We start from the raw sequence: 11006 nt of genomic DNA, 5'->3' as shown, positions 1-11006 counted from the left end.
TTCCTATGGCTGTGTGATGCCCCACACCCTTAATCCTGTCAACTGGGAGGCTGAGATTTCTGGTCTGTAGAGGGTTGCAGGTAAACCAGGGGCAGAGTGAGACGCTGCCCCCATAAGTGACCGAGAAAGAGACAAAGGGACTATAAATCAGGGAGTAACAAATGTCAAGCCCAAAATATAGCTTATTTAAGAATGGCCAGTCTGACCATCCATCAGATTTAACACATAATTCACCCTGACATGGAAGGTGCAATTAACCCTTCCAATGCAGGCCTGTATACCAGGAATTTTTGGCTGGTACTGACCTTGTATAAGCCCTGTTACCTTTTGGGATGGCTTTGGTTTCATCTATGCTGTGTGCTGGCTTGGGTCCCTCTCTCCTGCCCTGTGGGCTCTGGTAGGCTGGCTGGGTCTGTGGGTTGCTTCTCTGATCGCTGGTGCTGGGTGCTGTGTAGCTGAGTTCCCTTCCCCAGGTCTTGGGTAGCTGCTGACAGTGGCAGTTGGGGGAGGGAAGGCTTTGGAGGTTGCCTGAAGTTATATGGGAGATGCATAGCTGATCCCCACCACCTTTCTCACTAGCCATTCAGCTGGTCCCTACTGTCTTCTCCTTCAGGTTTCTTGGCTTTGTAAGGAGGCTGGTGTGAGTGGAAAATACCTTCTCTGGGGTTGGCATTTATATAAGTTTCAGTGTCTTTCCGTCACTAAAATTTATGGAACCCCAGTCTGGCACATTCATTCACACATCATCTGTGGTCTCCTACACCAGCGGAGTAGAATAGAGTTGTTGCAACAGAGACCCCATGAACAAAAGCTTGAATCATTTATTCATTGTATTGGTTGATTCTCTCATTTTTTTTTGTGATCAAGTACCTAACAGTCCCAAATTAATTCAGTGGAGACTCACTTTGGCTCATGGTTTTAGAGGGCTCAGTCTACCGTGTCAGGGAAGGCATGGAGGAGCACCTCTGTGGCACTGGACACATGTGACCAGTGCTCCTCACTTCACAGTGGCAGACAGGAAACAAATATATCTGGAACCAGAGGGAGGTGCAGCTTCCAAAAGGTGACCTACATCTGCTGGGCCCCATGTCCCAAAGGTTCCATAAGCTCCCTGAATGACACCTCCAGCTGAGAGTCATGTGCTCAAACAGTGAGTCTATGGGGGAACATTCCAGGTTGAAGTCATAATAGCCACACAGCCTTACATGTTTCAGCCGTTACTACACAGAAAGAGCTTGCTGATCCTGGGTTTAAGAGCTCTTGTTTCTCCATGATCCTGCTCCATCTCTACCTCACTCCGACCTGAGCTCATTAAGCTTCACCAGCAGACTCCTCTGTGCCGGGAAACTCAGGGTCAAAGAGGTTGACTTTTTCTTTTAGCATAATGCTATTCAGAGAAGCCAAACCACCCTGATTTCCATATGCAAACTAGATTTACATGTATCTGCCCAGAGAGAACCTTACTCCCATGTAGTTTGCATTCATAGTTTCTTGTTTCAAAGTCTGGGACATACATTGTCTTAGCATTTGAATATGGATCTGTTTTAGGAGGAAAAGGCGGGAGGGCCGGGGTGGGGGGTGCGGTGGGGGAAGGGTGCCCAGGGCCAGGTCTGCTGGTGCTGCTCTGTTTAGAACGCTCTGTTAGGTATGTGGTAGGCCCTTGCAAATTGTTAAAATGAAAATTTGTGATCTAGAAATTTGGCCGTTATCATATCTACATGAGACTAGATGTCTGTCAAGTTCAGGGCTCTCGCTTCCTAATAAAAGTTGTTTCCTAATACTGCACGAGTTAAAGACATAAGCCCTTTGTAAGCCACAGAGAGGCTGATCTGCACGCGGCTGGGTCGCCTGTGGCAAAGCAAAGTGATCCTGTAGTTTTCCTCTGCCGCCGCCGAACCTCCAGCTTCTTCCTGAAGCAGAGCGCTTGCTTGCATAATAATCACTGGATTAACGTCGGTCTCTTAAACTACTTAATACTGTACTGCAGAGGCAGGTGATTGTACACTGCCAGCACGAGCCACGTTTAACATAAAGAGGGATGTTTCATTCTGGTTTTAATTTCTCATTAATTTAATTATATGAATGTCTTAGAATGGCACATCTTTACCTTTACTTTTCCCTTGGGAGATCTCACTGAATTTTTCATTCTTCCCAAGGCTTGTAGTATATGAGTACTCTATTTAATCACTTAGCTGAATCCTCAGGGCCACCTGGGCTTTGATTCTGCACTGAGGCTATGGGGATGGGCTGAGTGTGTGTGTGTGTGTGTGTGTGCGTGTGCGTGTGCAGACTTGCATGCACATGTGTGTATACACATATGTCTTCCTGTAAGGAGAGAGAGACCGACTTGACTTCTCCACGCAGCAATAGGGGCGTAGAAAGAAGAGCATTCTGCCAAGGACAAATGCTAACAAGCGGGAGAGGAGTCTAAATTTCAGTGAAAACCGTGCTTGACAGACTAGTGAGTTTCGTCTTACACAGCTAAGTTCTTCCCACCGGGAGCAGAGTTTGTAGAGCACCCCTCGAAAAGGTCAAAAGCTGCATGTGGTTTCCTTCCCTGCTATTGAGGAAGAGAAGGCAATATTTTGTGGAAACAGGAAAGCATGGGCTTCAAGACTGGGAAGGAGGTCTCTGTTCTGTTCATACTAATGACATATTAAATATAGTTATCTTTTACAGTGTGTCTAGTAATTCCGACATCTATAATTTGCATGGCCCTTTAAGTTTTTCTTGTTGATTATGTACTTTACTGTGTGACCCAATCACGTGTCGGTCCCATACTCCTTGTGTTATCCAACTTATATCCATTCTTCCCCACCCCAATTCTACTGAAGGCCCTTCTCTGTGGGGTTGTTGGTGTTCACCATCTGGTTATAAATGCAGCAGACAGACTCCAGGAGGGCACAGATGAATCATCTGGATCCTTCTTCCCACCCCTGGCTCTTGTAGTCTTTCTGCCCCCTATTCTGCACTGTTCCCTGAGCCCTGGCTGGTGTGTTAAGTCTCCTTTAGTGCGGAACTCTCTGCAACCTCTGGATTTGGGCTCGCTTGTTTTTTCCTGATTCTCATGAAGGACAATTTCCAAGTGCATTTTCTCAAGAGTAATTCTGTAGTGACCATAGGATTACATACATGGAATAGTCTTTTATCAAAACTCTGCCCCTCTTAAAAGAGATGGTAGAGATTATTATGTCTTTTTACTCATGTCTGGCTCCTAAAGACATGTTTGATTCCAAAGTGTCTGACAATTGTAATCTACAACATACTCAAGTTCAGGCCACTTGCATTTGAAGTTTCTGGATCCTTTAATTCTTGCTTTGTATTTTTATTTATTTATTTATTTATTTGAGAGTGACAGACACAGAGAGAAAGACAGATAGAGGGAGAGAGAGAGAATGGGCGTGCCAGGGCTTCCAGCCTCTGCAAACGAACTCCAGATGCATGCGCCCCCTTGTGCATCTGGCTAACGTGGGACCTGGGGAACCGAGTCTCGAACCGGGGTCCTTAGGCTTCACAGGCAAGCGCTTAACCGCTAAGCCATCTCTCCAGCCCTTGCTTTGTATTTTTAAAAATGTTTTTGTTTATTTTTATTTATTTGAAAGTGAAAGACAGAGAGAGAAGAGGCAGACAGATAGATAGAGAGAATGGGCTCACCAGGGCCTCCAGCCACTGCAAACGAACTCCAGATGCATAAACCGCCTTGTGCCTCTGGCTTATGTGGGTCCTGGGGAATCGAGCCTCAAACAGGAGTCCTTAGGCTTCACAGGCAACTGTTTAACTGCTAAGCCATCTCTCAAGCCCTGGATCCTTTAATTCTTATTCGAGTCTTTCTTACAAAATTTTGCCAATATTCAATTAACATCATCATTATTATTTACTAGGGGCTGTTGATTGAATCCAGAGCTTTATACCTGCTGGATAACCAGCCCACCACTGAGCTGAATCCTCAGCTAAAGTGACTCGATTTCCTGACTGCTCAGATGTCCTGTGGTGCTTCCCCATGTCGCGTTAAAGGGCTGCTGAGCAGCGCAGCCGGAGGACAGCAGGGCCGAGCGCTGCGTGGACACACCAGGTGAGAGCAGCGTCGGGCCTGGGCCTGCTCCAAGCTGCCCAGGTCTCCCATGCGGCTGAGAGGAATCTAGCTTGGTGCACTGCAGTTGAACTTGCCCTCGGGCCTGGTACTGGGGAGGTTTGTGCATCAAGACTGGCAAGCTCTCAGTCACCATCAATCCAGTTCTTCACTTTCTGCATTGTTTTCTCACGGCCACCACTGCGGGTCAGAACCCTCAGTACCTGCTATGTCCTGTTAGAGTTCTGACCCGTTAGAACCCAGCTTCTCATCTCTCTCTACTCCTGTCCACGCTGGGAGACTATTCCTACTCCTTCTTAAACCACTGAGCTCACATTGCTCAAAACCATCAAATGGTTCCAGAGGGATGGCTTAGTGGTTAAGGCATTTGCCTGCAAAGCCAATGGACCCATATTTGATTCTGCAGGACCCACATAAGCCAGATGCACAAGGTGGCACATGCGTCTGGAGTTCATTTGCAGTGGCTGGAGTCCCTGGCGAGCTCATTCTGTTTCTCTCTGTGAAATAAATAAATAGAAAATAAATATTAAAAAACAAACAAACATCAAATGCCTCCTAGGTTGACCATTGAGAAAAAGTCTGAGTTTGTTACAAGGCCTCTTTAGGAAATGTGCTTAACTTTCCAACCCAACAAGACCTCTTCCAACTCACTAACATGATGCTTCTATTTTGGTTGAGTTCATTTACTGTCTGTAACTGACTCCCCGTAGGATCACATTGTAAAAATCAAACCCTTACAGAAATGAATTCTTTTTATAATGTGAAACCCCAAATATAATTCTTTTTCTAAACACTTTATTTTTATTTTGTTATTTATTTGAGAGAGCAATAGTCAGGAAGAGAGACAGAGAGAAAGAGGGAGACAATGGGGATGCCAGGGCCCCCAAACCACTGCCAATGAACTCCAGAAGTATGTGCCCCTTTGTGTACCTGGCTTCCATGGGTCCTGGAGAATTGAACCTGGGACCTTTGGCTTTGCAGGCAAGTGCCTTAATTAACTGCTAAGCCATCTCCCCAGCCATGTAATTCTTTTTATAATGTGAAACCTCAAAGGAATTAAAGGGAGTGGATGAGCAAACACATTTTACATTTCAACAGCCATCTGATAATCCAGATACCTGGACTAATCCTTCTTATACACAGTCTGGGATCAAATGGGTAGAGTGCTGTGACCTGACCAATGCATCCTACCTGGCAGGAGACTGTATTGTATCATGTGGGAAGCTTCATCTTTGTATGGCTCCTTCCTCCCATTTTTTTTTTCCCTCCGTGTTCTTCTTTTGAACTCCTGTTTGACATTTAATACCATCCACAATCCCATGTTCCCGAGTGCTCGCCTTCCTCGGAACAGCTGGGCTTATTGTGATTGATGTTCAATGCCCGTCACTCAGACGCCGCATCACTTTGAACATGGCTTTCAGCGTGATGAATGTTCTGAGACTTCACACTGCACGGGTGGTCTTGTCGGTAACACATCCCCCGTTAGGACTCTTACATTTACGTGCTTACTATTCAGGAACTGAATTTGCTCATTAATTCTCACCCTTGCATTCTTTTGTTCCTAAAAGTCTTATAATCAGGGGGCTGGAAAGATGACTCAGGGGTTAGAGGCACTTGCTTGCAAAGCCTGCTGGCCCAGGTTCAATTCTTAATTGCCCATGTAAGCCAGACACAAGTGGTATAAGCCTCTGGCTTTTGTTGGCAGTGGCAATAGGCCCCGGTGAGCCCATGCCCACATACACACACACAGAAATTGAAATAATCTTATAATCAAATTAATCATTTTCAAAGATTACCTATCCGTCTGGGAAATATTTACTTTTACATCAAAACATCATAAGATGTGCACAAATAAACTTACGGTAATATTTTTTAAAGAGATAAATTCATGAACACACATTTTAGAAAAGGGTTCATGACAATAGGCTTTTAAAAGCTGAGAGATCATCTTCTTTAGCTTCTCGTTGATTTGACATTCTTCATGTCTTACCACAGTCATGTTTTAAGAAGATTTAGATCTATTTTATATTTTATGAAATTAATTAATTTTGAGTATTTAATTAAATGATTTTTGGTAAATTTAGAGAATCATATAGTTCTTAGCACATCAGTCCTGGGACAGTCATGTTATCTCCCAAATTCCTTGTGTTTCTTTTGCAGTCACCTCCTGGCCTCCTTGCTGGCCTCAAGTAGCCAATGATATATTCTTTCTCTGTAGTGTTGCCTTTTTAGACTGCATATAAAGGGACTCATAAACACGTGCTTTTGTGACTGAGTTCTTTCACTGAGTGTTTGCTTTTTAAATAGCTACGTAATGTTGTAGGTGTTAAAGTTCAGTCATTCGTTCTCCAATGTATGGCCATGCAACATTCGCTTACTCATCACCTCTTGGCAACCATATGAGCTATTTCCAAATGGCCACTAAAAATAATACACAGTGCACGTTCACATGGGCACATGCTTTCATTTTTTTTAAGATAAATTTCTAAGTGTGAAATTGATAAGGTCTTCTGGTAACTTCATGTTTATGTTTAAATTTGAATTTTTAGGAAGCTGATTATCTTTCGAAGTGGGTCCACCTTCTTAAAGCCCATTAGCAATTTATGGAAGTTTGTTTTGCCAAATCCTTCATTTGTGATTACAGTCATTATGGTGGAATGAACTATTTCATGATGGCTTTTGCTCCTTTTTCCCTCCTGAATAATGTCAAACATTTTTCCAACATGTCCCTTCCTTGGTATGATGACTATTCAAATCTTGTGTTGGTCAACTTTTCATACACCCACCAAAAAAAGTGAAAACACTGCAGAGATACGAGTAAGGCTCACACGTTTTTGATCTTCACTGGTGCATGATGGGATTGTTCCCACATTAATGATCCTGGTGTCCAAAACAATAGTGATGGTTTTACAGATTATTAGGAGCGGCATTTGAATCTCGCTGGTTTACAAATTCAAATGCCCTCAGAAACCATGATGGTATGGTCAATGTGCGATGGGGTTCAACTTTAGGTAAATAGAGAGTGGCCTTAGTTTATAAGCATCTAAGTTAATTTGACAATAATTACCATCTGGCCAAGGAAATGCTTTTCCCACTGGATGTCTGATAGGCAGTTTTGGTTAGAAGGATGCCCAGCTCAGAGCAGTCAGAACCCTTACCAGGGTGTGCTGCTCTGTCCTGCTGATGCTGCAAGGACCCCCCAGGAGAGGGTCTCCGAGGCTCCCAGTGAGTCTCCTTCGGCTTTCGACTGCTGACCATGCTACTTTCAAACTCAACCCTGTTGGTACCTGCCACACATAAACCTCCTCAAAGATTTTTAAAATTCTACTCTGGATTATCTTTAAGTGCCCTGACACAATCTGCTAGGGAGAAATGATCCAAATTCCCTGTTCTTGTGCCAATTCCTCACTACATCCTCATTACTAGCTCTTTGCTTCTGCAATTTTATCTTCTTACAAGATTGTCCATGCCATGCTGACAGCCTTTGCTGGTCATTCTCTTATCCTTCTCTGATTTCCTTTGACACAAGCTTTCCTAAAAATCCCCTTTGGACCCTGTTTTCTTCTGGTCAGAGCACATTTCACATGCCATTGTGATTTCTTCTTTTCTCGATTGGTTCTTTGGCTATTTGAGATTTGGACCACGTCCATGGGTATATTATCCATAGTATATTCTTGGTGGCATACAGAGGCTTCACGGAAGCATCTTGGAGAATGACATTTTGTAACAAAATCCCTACCCACCTGCCCATTGGGTTGATGTGTGATTTTGCTCATATCCATCTCGGAATCTGATGCTTTGAGAACTTGGAGCATTCGTCATCTGGAGTGGGTTTTCTTGGGGATGCTCAGGAAGACAGTCTCTGCTCTCTGGATATGAGAAGCTCGAAGGTGACATTCCACGCTGCAGGGTCATCCAGGGTGTTGTCTGACAGATGTCTCCACTTTGCTTTATCATGGTGCCTCCTTTCCCTTTTTTGTACTCCCACAGACTCCCTAGGGAATCCTAAATGCCTCCCTGACATACTAGTACCTACATGGGTACCACATTACTTCATGGACTTTCTTGCCTAAGTAAACTCAGGGCTTGGTGGGGGTGGGGGCAGCGAGGTGGAGATCTGCATATGTGAAAAATAGGACTTCACTGTCTTCTGTTATATCTTGGCTTACTTAGGTCATCTTCAAACTTGTTGGGTTATGTAAATTGGCTTCACTTTCATTTAGAAAAGAAATCTATGCTTAGGGCTAAACTTTTAAAGTAACTTTTACAAACTCAACTCTCCATGAGATCTGACACACACATCCTGCCTTGATGACTTACCTTGAGCTTCCTAAACCAACCCTTAAGTGCCTCAGGAAATAAGAGTTGGTGAGTGAAATGTCTTTGAATATATTTTTCTACTCTCTTTTCTGGACAGGATCAGATCACATTTGCAGTGCTTGCCAGATAAGTTATTTAAATTTTGGGATGAGTTAAATTCTACCAATGATACTGTTCTTGAAACTTGTCTCCTATGCCTTTGTGGGCAACACCCCAAATGAGATAATAAATGGAGGATGGTCATGCCTTTGGTGCTAAGATTCCCTCAATCTTTCTAACTCGTGAGATTCTCAAAAACTAAGTAGGAGAAGTTCTGGTCTCCCAGCCTTGCTAATTGGCATGGAATCAATTTAATAGTTTAGCATTTCACTTATGTGGCATAGTTAAAGAATGAAAGCTTTCCTACTAAGTAAATTATTAAGAAATCTTTCTCCTTCAAGCACTGAAACATGTATTTAACTATCTTCATAAGCTATAGAGCATTCTTCTCAGCCTCATTAAGATTTTGTAAAGACCACAATTTAATGTTGGCTTGATAGCATATGCTTATCTTGAGACATTCCAGCAACTGTGTTATTATGTCATGCTCTGTTGTGCCTGGTCACTTTGCTGAAAGTAGGTCTCTCTGATCACTACCACCTTACCTTACTCTTCTTCCAAAATTCTAAGGCCTGTTTTCTCAGTCTTTGTGTCTTACTCTTGGGGTAACTTTGTGATTTCTACTTCTTTTTGTTAATTCTAGGCTTCTCTTAGCAACCCATTCCCTTCTACTATTGTAGATTTTACTATAATTTGACTGGACAAATAGCTTCTTATTAAAACTTACTTAACTCTATAGTTACAAAGATAACCTCTTAAAACTCAAATAAAGGAAATTTAATGAAAAGAATGTTGTGACTACTTTAGCTCAATTTTAAAAAGTCCGGAAAATTTTCAGCTATAGGTAATTGAAAATATGAGGTAAGTAAACTTGACAGAAGCAATGCATCTTACATCATCCTTTGGCCAGGGCTGGTCACACGTCTCATCACACCAGATGAGGGTCAGGAAGCACAGCAGGCCCTGAGAACAGTGTTTTGAATATGTGTAAATATCCCTAATGATGACCACACACACCCCAACCTTAACCAAAAGAACCTGGAAGCAGGTGGGCAGTCAAATTAATTCATTAGCCTTATAGTGCTTAGCATGAGAGCTGAAGTTCTTGCTTAGTCTTCCCAAGTGGCATTGGAGTGAATGCCGTCTCACTGGCACCCTACTTATATGTCTTCCATTAATTTCCTCTTAGATATTTATTTAAAGAATCTTCTTCCCTTTATTATTATGTCCCCTTTGAGTCCTAGATTCTATTGCAAACATGATCGTTTTGGATTTTCTCTTTAAATTTTTGGAGATAGACTTTGGAGACCGCCTGTCCTATTATGCTGTTTAGAACTGTGATGAGAATAGTCTAATGACTTTGGTCACCAACAACTCTTAATCTTTCCCCTCTCTCTCTTCCTTATCCCCTCCTTCCCTCTCTTCCCAATACTGCTTTTCCATCAGTTTATCTATGAAACAAAATTTAAATATGATCTTTAAGTTTATGTCTCAAGACTTCTTCTGTCCAAGTGACCATGATTAAACAATGTACTCATTAAACACTGGCTTCTTACAGGTTCTTAATTACTTTCCAATAAACCAGGGACTAGTTAACACCTTTACCCAAAGGCAGACTGTAGGGAAAACAATGGGGGTGTATTGCATTCTTTGGTTCAGCCACTTGGTTCAGCAGGGAAATAAAACTGTCAGCACAACATCTGAGAATGTGTATGAGTGTGATGGCATGGTGTATGAATCAAAGGATTGCCCAAGGCTAAAGCCACTGTGTAAGTTTTAATTAACTGGAGCAGTCAGGGGCAGGTGCTCTGCAAGAAAATACTGTTGCTGTTAATGTTAATTTTTTATGTAAATGTAGGAAAACTCCTGGATGCATTATTTCATAATTAATTTTCTTATAAGTTATAAATGTCCTGGATGTCTCCTAAAGGGGAGCTGGAGAAAATAATTCATTTAATGCAATTTGTTTTCAAAGGGTCTTCTGACAGTCATATATTTATGGCTGCCATCTGCTTTACTTTCTAATTTGGTTTTCTCGAGCCGAAAATAACTCTGCCTTTAAGGTGGACATGGTTCATGATTGATATCATGCTTTTAAAAATATTTTAAGTTCTTTATGCATTATAGGCCATAGGTCAAAGCAAGATGATGAAAAGTCTTGATGGCTATCGGGTTTCTGATACTTAGATCAGCTACTACAGTAAATACACAGGTTTTTGTCAATCAAATAAATATTAACCTTTTTTTTTTTCCAACTGTGGTTATTCCATCAACTGGTCCTAGCAAGTTAAAATGTTTTTGCGTTATGTAACATATTATATACTTTCATATTTTATTTTTCTTAAAGTTGGAGTTTTCTGCCTACTTTTTGCTAACAGGGACATTTTTGCTGTCTTTTATTTCAAACTTAAATGGGAGCAGGTAGGTCTCAGCTATTTGTGCTTGTATAATGGTTGAGCAACAAGGCTGATATGCAAAGGTTGATAAGACTGTTTTT

This window comes from Jaculus jaculus, chromosome 13 (assembly GCF_020740685.1).
Source record: "Jaculus jaculus isolate mJacJac1 chromosome 13, mJacJac1.mat.Y.cur, whole genome shotgun sequence".
Lineage (NCBI taxonomy): Eukaryota > Metazoa > Chordata > Mammalia > Rodentia > Dipodidae > Jaculus > Jaculus jaculus.
This window is presented reverse-complemented; position numbering follows the sequence as displayed.